The sequence below is a fragment of the Eumetopias jubatus genome, unplaced genomic scaffold (assembly GCF_037043125.1).
Source record: "Eumetopias jubatus isolate StellerSeaLion01/CBP00866 unplaced genomic scaffold, mEumJub1_p1.0 scaffold_1, whole genome shotgun sequence".
Taxonomy (NCBI): Eukaryota; Metazoa; Chordata; class Mammalia; order Carnivora; family Otariidae; genus Eumetopias; species Eumetopias jubatus.
This window is the reverse complement of record NW_028274807.1, coordinates 139,886,331-139,896,417: the sequence shown is the minus strand read 5'-3', so window position 1 is coordinate 139,896,417 and position 10,087 is coordinate 139,886,331. Positions and strand designations below refer to the sequence as shown.

General features: G+C 42.6%; 1 pseudogene; it reads right to left on the bottom strand.

The window, feature by feature from the left end:
- Nucleotides 1-1,703: 1,703 nt before the first annotated feature.
- LOC114205747 (U4 spliceosomal RNA) lies at nucleotides 1,704-1,829 on the bottom strand (annotated as a pseudogene).
- Between the last annotated feature and the right edge of the window lie 8,258 nt (nucleotides 1,830-10,087).

The window sequence follows — 10,087 nt, the reverse complement described above, 5'->3', positions numbered from 1 at the left end:
TTATTTGGGAGAATTATTGGCAATACAGTCTCAGAGAATGCTTGCCACCAGATAAGATTATAACAGAGAGTCTGGACGAAGTGACTGATAGATCTGAACACACTTCCCCACTGAATGGCATTAGACACAGTCTTTGGACCCTCCATCTGAGAGGAATAAAGCAGGAAATAGCTCAGTGAGTGGAGATTCATGAAACCAAGGTCTTCCTGAATTGTCTTATAGGAATTTTTCGTCACTTGAACTGCCTGAGAAAATTAAGATACAGCCAAAAAATAGAATGACATGTAACTATTCTTTTAAAACAAGATGGATACACACATACATACACATGCACACACATAAAGTCTATAAATCTTAACATTAAAAAAAGTCAACTATAGAACAGTGTGTGTGGTAGTATAATTCCCTTTGAATCAGCAAATCCTTCTATGGCATCAGGTAATACATCTGATAATTTCACAATTACTAGCTCACTTAACATGCACAACACTTTTTGAGGAATGTACAATTATTGTCCCCATTTGCCAGGCGAAGAAGTTGAAGAACAGTGAAGTTAATTAATTTGCCCAAGGTCACAGAGTGAGGAAAGGATAAAACCAGAATTTGAACCAAAATCTATGTTAACCACTATGTTGGGCTTTCTTTCATTTATCATGCCTGCATAAAGAAAGAGCATATAGGGGTTAATTAAAAAGAAAAATCTCTCTCTCTCTCATCAAACTGAAGCTGGACCTTGCCAAGAGGAATTATAGCGATAGCATCTATATGGGTTTATCATGTGTTTTGTGGGGATGTGGCTGCCATTTCAGGGCTTCACAAAATTTTCAGGGCTCCTTCTTCTGGAAAGTGGTAGCAATGCACTTCTCCACCCTGTCTGAGGTTAGCTGTGGCCCTGTGATCCCTTTGACTAGTGAATTCTGAGCAGAATGTAGGTGAGTTTTCAGGCCTCCCTGCCTCCCACTTCCACATTCTGGCGTCAAAGCAGACACCCTCCCTGACCTATGCTAGACACGTGGTGTGAGCGAGAAATCAACTTCTGTCTTTTTACCCCATTGAGATACAGGTTCATTACAGTTGCTTATCCTCCTTCCACAGATAAAGAAACTAAGGTTCAGAGAAGTCTCACACCTTGTGCACAGTCATATACTAGTAAGTTGGGAAGGGCTTTGACAATCAGAGAGTCAGAGGCACTATTATTTCAGAAAGGAAGACCAACTTTAGCAAAGTCAAGAAGGTAAAAATGTATATTTGAACAATTGCAAGTATTCCATTTTTTTAAATTTTTGAATGGAGAGAGCTTCTGACTGGAGGAAAAGTAAAAATCAGAGTTCCAATTATCACGTGAATAATGAGTTCATTCTGAACTTATTAGACATGTTTACAGGAAGTCAGCAAGGGACCTGAAGCAAAGGACTGGAAACTATCAGAGGAGAGACAGAAAAGTGTGAGCACAGATGCAGTTAATACTATTATCCAGACCAGGACATAATCAAGATCTTCCTACACCTGTCCAGTTCCTGACACTGCATGGTCCTTCCAATGCCACGTAGACTGAGATTCTGACTTGATTTCCTGGGAACCAGCTGGACCGACCAGTTCCATGCAATTGGCTTTCACCTTTGGTTCCTCTAAGGCCATCAGAAAATGCAAAGCCTTCACAGAGAAGGTTGGAACTTCCCTGACTTTGTTTTTAAGAAAAGGGGCGTAAGCTTTCGAGGGAATTGTTCATCCAGCCATGATCCTGACTGAATAATGAGCAAACCATCTATTAGCAATAATCGCGCCTCGGATAAACCTCATTGGCTACGATACTGCCACTGCGCAAAGCTAATGAGCAAACCATCTAAATTGGCTGATTCACCAGCAGAAAGGGGAAAAGGCCACAGTGGACAATTCAGCCAGAAGGATCTTGAGGAAAATATTGAGAGGAACAAGCCCTGAGGACTAAGGGTCAGCCTCTGTCAGACATCAGCATGCCTTACACTCAGGAAAGAGTCCCAAGAGCTGGCGCCATGGTTTGCCTGGCCAAGTGCTGTGAATTCGGAAGAGGTTTGTTCACAAGAAATTCCGTTACAGGCGTCTCAGGAAAAGTGAGCAACCCAGCTCTGCACAAAGAAGCAGAGGGATACAACATGGGAATGTGGAGAGGCTGCTCTCCTGAGCCAGAAGAACAGATAACTTTTGGGCTTGACAGACTAGTGGAAGTTGTCCTGTTTTCAGGAGGCAGTATCTTGGGGATGGAATCTGAGATTAGCTTCACTGCTGAGTCTTAGTCACTTTTGGGCCCACATTGTCACTGCCCTTCCACGTTGGGTGAGGCCTTTGAAAACTGCTGAGCTTTCATTCCTGATCTGCATTTTACAAGCCCTGGTGGGGCCCTGCCGTGAACCTCTCTGCTCCTGGGGGATCCAACTCCATGCATACCCTTGCCAAGCCCTTCTTCATTTCTCTAGACCTTGCTAGAGCTTCTGCTTAGTCCAAACCAATGGGGTCCCAGGAACTCTAATACTGCAACTGCTCGAATCTGGTTTGGAGATACCAGCTGGGTGCTGATGCAGCCTATACCAAGCCAGTTTTTACCATGCCCCTAGAAGTGTGATTTGCACTGCTATCCCCTTCCCAGATGGGGTGAGGGAAGCCCCTTAGCTGCATTAGCTTCGCTTTCCTGGATCCCAACCTTTCCTCACCTCTTCCCATATCCACAAGGTGCTCCTGAAATCCCCGCAGGCCTGGGAACTAAGCATGACTAGAATATAAAAGACCTCAGAATGGAGTTGCTTGGGTTTTACTGACATAAAAGAATGCAGACAGAATTGTTTTTGTGTGTCATTCTTAATACATGCTGCGGAATGCCTGTGCAGAGAAATACAGGGTGTAAATTAGGAAATCTCAGATATTGCATTGTTTTGGGTAAACACAATGGAAACGTGAAATAGGAAATACAGAGCTAATTGATGTATAAGAAGGAAAAACAGCAGTCTTTTGATGCTAATGTTCTGTGGGCGAATGTCACATGCACTGTGCAAGGGGAAGGGTAAACACCATCCCACTGGGGTAATAATGCCCCTGGTGTGAGAGCCCCGATGCGGTGACTGCACAGAGGTCCAGTGGTGTTTTGAAGTGAACAATGTCACCACCAAAAGGAGTGTTTGATTTTTCTCTAGGCTGGGGACAGCCCAGTGGCACTCGGCCAAGAAACATGTTTTCCTGTCTCAATGACAGGACTTCCTGGGGGTGAAGAAATAGCTCTGCCCACCAGGAACAAAAGCAAAAGAAATATGGAAAAGGAGTAAACCAGATGACAAGAGAGCAACCAAATAAGTTCTCTTCTTTAGGGGACAATGTGTGTGTGCTTGGCGGGTCTGGAGCCAAGGAGGAGAAAGAGAGCGTGAACTGTGAGCCTGCAAGGGAAAGGTGACAATAAGGAAATACACATTATGTGTCGAGGGGTCTCAATCCTAGGCAATGTGCAAGAAGGACAAGATAAGTGTGAAATAAATGGGTTGGAAAAAGTGGAGATGCTGGTGACACCCCCCTCAGCGAGTCTTGAGAGAGAAGAGCTTGGGGCTCACTGCATGAATTGGCTGTACTCTAAAATGGATCTGGTTAATGGCTAAATCTGGTAAACACACTGCACATAGTGATTTATTAAATGAATTATTTTGTTGATAAGCTTTGAATTCAAGAGCCTTTGTCCGTTTCAGAAATACTTTTACTCACACCAAGTTCATCAACCATCTGGTTGCTACTCTAGTGCCAGACAGTGATTGATGTTAATGAAAATATGCTGATAAGAATGATGATTGTAATTGTAGTAGCTGACATTTAGTTAGCCTTTACTTTGGACTATATGCTTTGTACACATCATATCATCCTATTTCACATGCAAAGCTACCCGGAAGTGTGGGAGCCACTATGGTTCCCTTTTACAGATGAGGAAATCAAGGCTCTGAGAAGTGTGCTTGAGTCAGGTGCACAGTCTGGATTTTGACCCAGATCTGCCAATTCAAGAGTCTGAACTCATAAACATTATGGGATCTCATCTCTTGCTGGGCAGAACTGATGGGGTTTATATCTATTCCTTCCTACTATACACTGTGAGGAAGAGTTTCATGTGCTACCAATATGTTCTCATACTTATATTTAATTCAGCTTTAGTTTTTAAGTAAGTTCCCCATTACAACTACATATTCAATATTACCCTTTTATTAACCATAAAATCAACACCTATAACTGTGTTTGTTAACACAGTTTAGTAGGATTCCAAAGGATTGATGTTAGATTACCTAAGGCTAAAAGAACTTCCATGAACACAAAAGAACAACAACAAAAGAAGGACAAGTAAATGCCAATGAGAACAGAAACTATATATTAATTATTTCACTTTCCAACCTTTCCCTACTGATTTCTTGCTCCCTCAAAGGCTTTTTTTTTTTTTTAAAGCCTGACCTAGACCACAGTATTTAAATTGTCTTGTGTAGTATGTAGGTGACAAAAATACACATTTGGGAACAAAAAAGAACAGTTTTTTCTTTTCTCTGTCCAATGCTGCCTTCAGGTTTTAGCTTCCAAAAGAAAATCCTATGATTAATAATGAAATAAGAAAGATAAAGCCCCCTTTCTGGATTAGGATACTTGTCTGAAATTTTAGAAATCTATGTTCTAAGATATACCAAGCTACGTCCCCTCTCTGGGCTGGACTATACTTTGATTCTTTTAACCATAATGAAACAAAAGATGTTGAGCCCAAGAGGGAGAAGACAGCTCTAGTTTCCTCTACCAATCCCAATGCCCAAACAAATTTTGCATATTACCCACAGGCTCTGTACATTCTGTTTGAAGGCGGGAGAAGGTCAATTGTTGGAGCAGTTCTGGGCTGCAGGGTGGGAACTGCATGTTTTTGAGTTGGGATGACACAGAAGCTTCAGCGAACTACAGAAGTGCCTCATGTGTGACATTTCTGGAATAATCTTCCAGCAACTGGATAAGATAGAAAATCCTATTTCCTAGGCATTGGGAAATTTGTAGTCTCTGCCCATGGCATTAGACTTCACCCAGGGGAAATCCTATCAAAATCTTCTTTTGTTTCATTTGTGAAAGAAAGACATGGTCGATTCCTAAGTACATTAACAAGGCCTATATTTCAAAAGTGCAACTTAGCAGGATTCCTAAACATAGAAACTTCATGAGAGTTTATCATATAATTTGTTTTCCTCCCTCAGAGAATATTTTTACTGGGAAAGTTCTTGAAACTTTGGGATAATCATCACAATTTATTGACAACTTTGGATTAACATAAGAAGGAAAATCTTTGATATGGCAAGAAGCAGGAGATTCAGCTTTTTATAGAAATTCGCCCAAGGATCTTCCACCAATTTCAGTTAATACTAAAGCTCTGTGCATTCATTTCTCAATAAAAAAAGAACAAGACAGGTTTAAATATCAAGCACATTTGACATTTCTTCTATAAAAACAAAGTTGTTTAAAAAGTTGTTTTATACATAGTTGTATAAAAACAAAGCTAGTTATCAACTGTTATTTTCAGCAAATTACTTTACCCTCTCTGTAACTCAGTTTCCTTATCTATAAAATGGGGACATTGACTGTCCCTACCTCAGGATTGGCTTATCTGCTTCCACAGTCTCATTCCACTATTCTCCACTGGACTCTTAGGTGGAATAATAAGGACAAGTGATCCAAGCCTGCAGGTGAAACGGAAGAAAATGTCATGCTGACCAAGTAACCTTTGATACTCTGGCAAAGGTAGTGCTCAGAACACCCTTCTCCTAAAATGGAAAAAAATAACTTGCAATGAGGGGCGCCTGGGTGGCTCAGTCAGTTAAGCGTCTGCCTTCAGCTCAGGTCATGATCCCAGGGCCCTGCTTCTCCCTCTCCCTCTGTCGCTCCCCCTGCTTGCGCTCTCTCGCTTGCTCTCTCTCAAATAAATAAATAAAATCTTAAAAAAAATAACTTGCAATGAAATGGATCTTCAGGCAGCTATTCACTTCTGCAGCCTGACAAATATAATAACATGGTCATTACCTTTACTAGTGTAATAATACATCCTTTAAAGTTATTAAGTATGGACCTTCCTGCTGGATTGTGATGGGTAGGTGATAGACTGGTGTCTGGTTTCCAAATTCCAGTTTCTAAATCATTCATAAGGTATGCCTTGTTTCTCTTCCATGTAGCTGGCTGGGGAAGGGTAGTGGTCAAGGAAGGGCCGGAGATTTCAAGTAAGGGGTCCTGGATGAGGATGCCAGGCACAACTTTGTGCCTCTTGAGTTGGGGATGCAGAAGAGAATAAACCCATAGAGGACAAGGATGCTGTAAAACTGTCCTGGAGGGAAAGAAGGTGACAAGGGAAACATCCACTTTCTCATTAGCACAGATGTCACTGCATTCTGGGAGTCCAGATAAGTCTCCATAAAATGGACTGCTTGCCTTAGCAAATGGTAATGACATTCAGTCATTCAACAGCCATTTACTGGGGTCTGCTATGTCCCAGGCACCGATTAAAGAGCCACGGATGCAGAAATAAAGACAACAGAATGAGCCTCTGACCTCACAAGAAGGACTGCAGACTCCACGTGAGTGAGACGGACACCACCTCCCTATTCAACCATGAGTTCCTATGTCTCAGTCTTAGTGACAACAGGCGCCATGGGGAGGAAGAAAGTGTTTGAGTCCAGGGTCGGCAGTGTGATTTTGGGCAGATGACTTAACCTTCCTAACATCCATGAATTTATTTTCAAATGAAAGCAAAACCATATGGCCACTACTGTATCTTTTGTAGTCTCTACCTGTTAATTATAGTCTTTTTAGTCTCTACCTGTTAATTATAAATGAAATGCACAGAGAAGCTACTTTCTTGTTCTGGCAAGAAAATCTTCAGGAGGACTGTCAATATAGGATGTTTAACACTATAGATATAGGATCCTTAACACTATCTAGCACACAGCCATCATTTCTTAGAGGAGATTACCCACCATCACATTTCACTGGCTACCCCAGGACTCTGAACTGTTCAAGAAATTATCTACTCATACTAGCACAATACCAAATGTACAACCAGACTGTCACAGTGGGCACCATTTCCACGAGCAGTAGAAACAGAGTGAAAAGGATAAATAACTCTATAAATTGTTATCAAAATGCATTAAAGAACTAAAAAGCTCTTATGTTATTTTGACTCCTCACCAAAGATGCGACACATGGAAATTGAAATTATGCAATTTGTAAGGGAGGAGGAGAAGGACTTAGGACAAGCAAAAGAGCTTTTTTCCCCCTTGAAATGCAAAACAATACCTGGGAAAACACGGTTTATTTATTTATTTTTTTAATACATAGAGTCAAGAAAATGTAAATCCCCGAATTCCGGCTAGTCTGCCTTTTTCTTATTTTATAGTTTCCTTGACCTTTAATAACTTTCTTAAAAATCAAAAAGAGCATGGAATGAGATCCTCAGGAGAACTCAGAGGGAATTTACCTTAACTGCCCTGGGATGAGAAGCAGATTCTCACCTTCCTCAGGCTCTCCCTTTTGCCTTTTACTGCGCAAGACTCCACCTCACTGGAAACCCAAAGGTGGGGAAAGGGGGTGGGTGGTGCCAGGAGGGCCGGGAAAGACCTGCATCCTGGTGTGGGGGATAGCTTTGATGACCCTTGGCTTCCCCTGGCCTGTGGACCAGCAGCCCTGGCAGCACCTGCAAGATTCTTAGAAACACAGAATCTTGGACCCCACCGCAGACTTCCTGCATAAGGATCTACCCTTCACAAGGTCCAGGTGATTTTCTTGCCCTTGAAGGTGTAACTCGCCCTGCCTCAGCCTCGCCTGCAGGCTGATGGAGAAGAGCACATGAGCACTGCATAGGGGCGGGTAGTGACCCATGGAAGAAATGAAGTGCAGGGACCCCCTTCTCTCCTGAATGCAGCTTTTTTGCCCCCTCCAGCCTTTCATCGCTGACTTTCATTTGTTCATGTGCTCATTCAACAAAGCAACAAAGCTCCTATTTTCTTAGGAGCCTCTTAGGTGCCAGGCACTGTGCCCGCCTGCCTTGAGGGTACAGCAGTGAACACAGCTGACCAGGTCCCTGCCTTCATAAAGCTTCAGTGAGGGTGGAGGAGAGTAAGATGGACAGGAGGCAAACAAATAAACCTTAACTGCCCTGGGATGAGAAGCAGATTCTCTTCTCTTCTCAAAGTCAGGGAGTGACTAAGAGTAATAATAAAGCAAGATAAGAGAAGCATGTTGCGGTGGGATGGTGCTATTTTAGATAGGGGTTGGGAGAAGCCTCTCCAAGGAGGTAACTTTGGAGCAGAGAACTGACTGAAGTAAGGAAACAGATCTCTGAAGAGAGTGGGGGAACAGTGTTCCAGGCAGAAGGAACAGCATGTGCCAAGACCCTGAGACACCCTCAGTTTCTTTGAGGAAGAGTGAAAAGTCTAGTTTAGCTGAAGCAAAGTGGATAGGGGCACAGTGATAGAAATAGGTTTGGAGAGGTCAGCAGGGGCCAGACCCTGGAGATCTTCAAAGACCACAATGGGGGGGGGGGTTAGATTTTATTTTAAGTGTGATGAGAAGCCACTGGAGGATTGTGAGTAGAGAAGCAAGATTGTCTGGTTTATACATTGAAGAGATTACTCGGCTGGTTGTGATCACCCCAAGGCCACTGGCCATCACCTCTCCTGCAGAAACACCTACAACGCCACAGACTGTCCATCCCTAAGGGTTTTGTACCTCCTTGTTTAAGTATTTGATGACTGGGTCAAAAACTGAATGAATAAGTGAGTGAAAGGTTCTGATTGCCCCAATTGGGGCTACCCTGAAGCAAATAATCCTATGCTATGCCATATTCATAAAGATCTTTCCTCACCATATCTATTTTGATTTGCTGTAGGATAACAGACATATTGTCAGCAGAAAGCCCAACTAAATATTCCTGGAAGATCTGAGCTTTTTAGAGAATTCCAGATTTCCCTTTGTTTCTAAGGGGAGACCGTGAAAAATACACATTTCTCCCAGAGGCAGAACTGACAAAAGAAATTCCTCCCAGAAAGGTCGTCTCCCCTCCTTATCTCAAAGACTTTCATAGTAACCTTCAATAGAATGTGAATTGGGTATCAGATGACCTTCAAAGTCATTTTTTTATCTCTGGTTCTGTGACTCTATGATTTTATGTTCTCTGATTGTGGTGCTTTTCCAACCTTTCTTCCAGAATAAGCTTCAAGAATCAGCATCATGATTGGCATGTAGCTTTGAGGGTCTCCTGGCTCTTAGGTGCAAAATCTGATTCCTCAGACACCAACACTGACCAACAATCCCTACTTCTGCCAGACTTTCACAAGTTTCATCAAGAAGCCCTCTCTGGTGCCTTTGTATGTCCCTAAAACATTTTTAAAAAAACCTCATCTGGCCATTTATCACCTTGGTAGCTCAATTTTGGCTAACAATGTGTTACATGTGTACCTGTGTTTCTCTGGAATTATAGCATTACTGTCCTTACATGCTCTAAATAACCTCCACATTTTTATGGCATTGAAACAGGGATGCTTCCAGTGTTCCTCAACCAACTGTCCCACTACCCAATCTGCTTTGACTCACACAGACCATCCCTTCTTCATGTACAAACCCACTAGCTCCTCCAGAGTGGGCCAGGACCATGGTGGAGGAGCCTGTCTCCGGGCAGTAGTGCTAGTTCCATGACAGGCCCATTATCAACCCCAACCACCCCCCACCATTGTGACCATTGCCCATCACCGGCCAAACCTCCCTCATATTTGCCTTCATGTGGAAGCTTATGGGAAGTGCAGTCTCTGCAGAACAGAGCACTGGGGGTTAAGTAGTCTCAAAATCAACCTATACACATTCCCACTTCCCCAGAGGAAAATATGGCTTCTTTGTATGATGCCTTATTATTGCATAGTCCTACACAATTTTCAAAGTGCTTCATGCGCATTATTTTCTTTGATTGTTCAACATCCCTGTGAGTAGACATAGTTTTTATCTTCATTTGCAGATGAGATTAATGACTCATTTTCACGACTAGTCAGTGATGGAGCTAGACTGAGAAGCCTGCTCTCTGATC